Raw genomic sequence first — 4,239 nt, 5'->3', positions numbered from 1 at the left:
TTTTGCAGTGGCGGAGAAGAATTCAGATCTTTTACAATAAGAGTAGCAATACCACAGTGTAAAATAATTGCTCACATTTATTCACTGTGAGCAAAAGGCTCAAAAAGAAGTCTGATTGTATTCAACCTGATGACAAAATAACCCTACTTCTCACTTTATTTCCTGACACATTTACGGTCTTAGTCGCTATTTTTAAGTCGTCTTCTCCTTCAAAACAATTGTCAACAAACCAAAGACTATACCCCTTGTGTTATGAACAGTGATATGTGAGACTACTATTTACCTCACCCCAAAAAATAGATTTTTTTTTACAAAAGGTATACAATAAACGTCCTGAAATAACTGTGTAGAAATAACCACTTTGATGCTTTGATGCATGCCCCCAAACTCCCCTAGCAAGTTCAGTTTTTGGACTTTGGTGTTTCTGAAACCCTGCAGGAAGAAAACAGCATTGAAAATATTCTTGTTAAAAAGGATAAAAAATGCCAAGTTAGAGATTTTTTTGTTACAGTCACTCAAAGTACAATATTTAACACAATATATATATGATAGAATAAAATAGAATATAATCAGGAAGATACAATCGAAAGCCTAAGTAATTGCAATATAGATGTGACGACTAAAACTAGTGAGTACTGATAATGTTAATGCTGAAATCCTTTAGTATTACTCACAGTTATTGCACTCTTTTAATTAACGCAGAGATGTTTAATTGACTTATGCTTGTTTTCTATCGGTTTGGGGGCTGAATTAGGGGTACCGGGGCCACCCCTTTTATGGTCCAATCCCCAAAGGCACCCGTGTATGATCCACCCTGCAGTTCCACCACTCCCCCTGTCAGCACTGCCTCCTGCGGCACTAACCACCCCTCATACAGCGTACAGGACCGGGTCACTTTAAATAGCCTCCTCCCCGCTTTCCGCTCGGTCCACTTTTAACATACTACCATAATATCCACTACATCCAACCAATTGAACTACCCGGCTGAACGGCAACAAGCCGAGGCCCATTTAGATCCCCGTTGATCATACCAAAGGGGGGGGGGGACAGAAAAGAGAGAAAAAGTGAGAAACTGAATATAATTGTTCCTGTTTGGACCAGCCACAAGGGAGAGTTTTTAAAAGAAAGTGCGACACAGTTTTTTTTTTTTTTTTTTTTTTTTTTTTCTCTCCTCTCTTCTGTTTTCTGAGAATGTGGCAAACCTGAGGTTAGAGAGAAGAAGGGAGGAAAAAAAGAGGCGGATTTGCGGCGATCAACAAGTTGTCTTTGATGGCGAGAACTACATGAAATCCCCCCCTCCGCTGCCACAGGAACAGAGGAAGAGCAGAAGCAGCCCAACCGCCGTACATTTTGAGAGTGACATTAAACCTGCAGACGGTGACGTGAACAGAGAGGTAAGTTGGGGCTGCACCGTTACATGATGGACGACGCTTTCGTTGTCGGTTAAAATATCGCTAAAAAAAAATAAATGATAAATAGTTAAATAATCACAAGACTTATCCTCAGGCACACATTGGGCTGCTATTTTTAGACAGAAATCCGAGAGTCATCCTCCCGGGAGGATTTAAGTGAAGTTTTATATGTAACCGAGGCGGCGGTTGGTTGTGGCGGTTGATGGCGGTTGAAGGGGGGTTTACACTCTTCGAACTTTTGGCTGACACGCTTTTAACGGAAAGCGCTCGCGGATTCGGCCGTTGGGGGGGAGGAGGAGGAGGAGGGGGATCAAAAAGTTTGTCGAGCTAACAGGCCTTCGTTTGCCCCGATGTCGGCGGTGTTTGTTTAAGAGCACCGCGATAAGAGGGAAGGTCGTCAAACCATTCATGTCCAACACAACAAAGCGTGACGGCAGCCGCAGAGGAAAACGATAGAAGTCGCTTCCTAAACGACAAACGGCCATTTGTACACACATTATCTCCCCTAACGGCGCAAAATTAGAAATGCGTAAAAGTTTTCTAGCGTAAACTGGAGATGTCGCCTGAGCTTAAAGTTTTAACGCCTGCGCTGTCTCCTTCCTAACGCCTGATTCGTGAATAAGAAGTGTACGTGGCGCTCTCTCTTTCTCTCTGTGTGTTAGGAAGGAAGTAAGAGTGAGCTGGTTTGGTGTTTTGAGGTGTGTGGGGGAAGTTGTTTAAAGCTTCATCTCAGTGAGCCGAGCTGTCTGTTCCGCTGTGTCCGGGAGACTCCCCGCTTGCGCCATGCACTCTGCCACTCCCTGCACGAGTTTACGCAAACAGCGTAGAGATCTGTGACAGACACTAGCTGATAGTCCAACTCCAGCTTGTCCGACATGAAGAGTTTTTTATTTTTTTATTTTGCGTCCTGTAAGCAGTTTAATCTTCTTTACTCGCCTCGACTTTACAGATTTGGCTCCAGGTGCTTACTAACTTGCACATTCCTGCAAAACTGTACAGGTCTTCATTCATTTATTTAACACGACAGCCACGTTGTCTCTCTTTTTATGTTTGTATTTACTCTCTCTTTAGTCTCTGTTACAGCATCTGACAGCCTTCAAGGTTTCAAAAGTTTCAAAATAAGAAAAAAAAAACTTCCCCCTTTTCAAATATGTTTGCACATTTTTTTTTTACACATAAAGTTCAGTTAAAGATGAAATAAAAACTGACTTTTTAACTCTTTTAGATCACACCACCCCCCTCAAGCCATATTGTGCACGTATTTAACAGTGCAGACAAAAAAAAAGACACAAATGTCTTTTATATTCTTCGTAAAACAGAAGATGACGTGCCAATTCAACCAATAGCATCATGACATCCGCCTATCAATATTCAACGCTCACGGCGCTCATTCATTGCTATTGGCCACTGCGACAGCTTGCGTGGTGTTAGGTTGTCTTGCTGTTTATTTTGGCACCATGCTAACAGGTTAGACCCACACTGCCTGCGTGAGCTTCTCAGACAGTGAAAAGGACCTTTTTCATAGTCATATACACACATACAGAAACATATACACCTCTCACTACAGTTTCAGTGTCTATATCTGTAAAATATCTCACTGACATGTTAAAAAAATGTGTTTTTAATTCAAGCTCTCAAGCATTTCTGTGGACAGAATCCATTCATTTGTTAACAAGGCTTTTATTGTGTTGTATTTATCACTGTAGGAAGATAAGGCAGCAGCAGAAACACTCACACAGGCGTGCGAGCTGCAGCGAGGCGGCCGCGACGCACCGCTCACGCACGCCGTGTGGACCAGGCTTGAGTCTGGGTTTAAGACTTAAAAGTTTAAAGGTTCCCCGCCGGGGAGTTTTCTTGTAAACATGCAAAAGTTATGTTTACATTCAGTGTTTGCTCATGAAAACACATTGTGTGTGTGTTTATCCCCGAGGCCTGGTGAACAAGCTGAACGCATTTCCTCCTGTAACATTTGCAAAGCTGTGTCTTTACATTTCTTCTTGCATTACCAGCAGCTGTAGACCCGTGGACTACTGTTAAATTATAAAGAATATGTGTGGCGCTATCCTCCTCCGTGGATTTAATGAAATATACTATTGAGTTGCATTATATGAAGTGTAGGATCCAGTGTCTTCAGGATAAACTCATACTCAGGATGAAAAGTCAGGATATCTTTGCTTCGGCTGCACAAAATCTGACAGATTATTTTTTTGGTACTTTGTCTTTTGTGAGTCCTTAAAGCTTAATTGAAGTGCGATACTAAATTGCTGTCAAAATAGAAAGAAACCTCACAAGGAACAGAGGAGGGATCACTTTTCCTAGGATGGACTGAAATGTCATGTAAGCAGAGTACACATAAATAAATAATGAAAAATACAAACACACAGATCAGAGAACACACAGGTTACATACATCGGTGGACTGTAGTCAGACAGCAGTGAGGATGGTAATGGTCTTTCTGATACAATACTGAGTGAAATTAAAACTAAAAGTCACTTTTCTTGGTTCCTCTCCAAAAACAACACTCCTGATTCCAGACGCTAAACCATTCAGTGCACTTTGGTCTGTCCAGAAGCCGTCCTGAAGCTGGAAACGTGCAAGCACTAGCTGCGTGTTGACTGATGATAGTGGAATAAATGATATAGTTATGTAATGTAAGCGATAAAGTCAGGATAATGTAACAACAGTGTGTAGGATTCAGTGGCATCCAGAGCCGGGGGGGACGTTGCAGATGTGAATACAGCTCAGTGTGTAGCAGAAACCACACTAGTAGTAGAGCTAGTGTTTAATTTGTCCGTTCTAGGCTACTGTAGAAACACGCCGGCCTCTG

General features: G+C 42.1%; 1 protein-coding gene across 1 annotated transcript in view; it reads left to right on the top strand.

Annotated features, from left to right (window-relative positions):
* The first annotated feature begins 939 nt into the window (after window positions 1-939).
* cers2a (ceramide synthase 2a) overlaps window positions 940-4,239 on the top strand; it is a 13,125-nt gene continuing 9,825 nt past the window's right edge. Inside the window, exon 1 of the mRNA XM_035681405.1 lies at window positions 940-1,394. The gene's annotated coding sequence lies outside the window, so the exon portion shown is untranslated. The remainder of the gene's footprint in view (window positions 1,395-4,239) is intronic.

Source organism: Morone saxatilis, unplaced genomic scaffold (genome assembly GCF_004916995.1).
Source record: "Morone saxatilis isolate NCDOM2014 unplaced genomic scaffold, NCSU_SB_2.0 Contig9, whole genome shotgun sequence".
NCBI classification, from domain to species: Eukaryota; Metazoa; Chordata; class Actinopteri; family Moronidae; genus Morone; species Morone saxatilis.
This window is presented reverse-complemented; position numbering and strand designations above follow the sequence as displayed.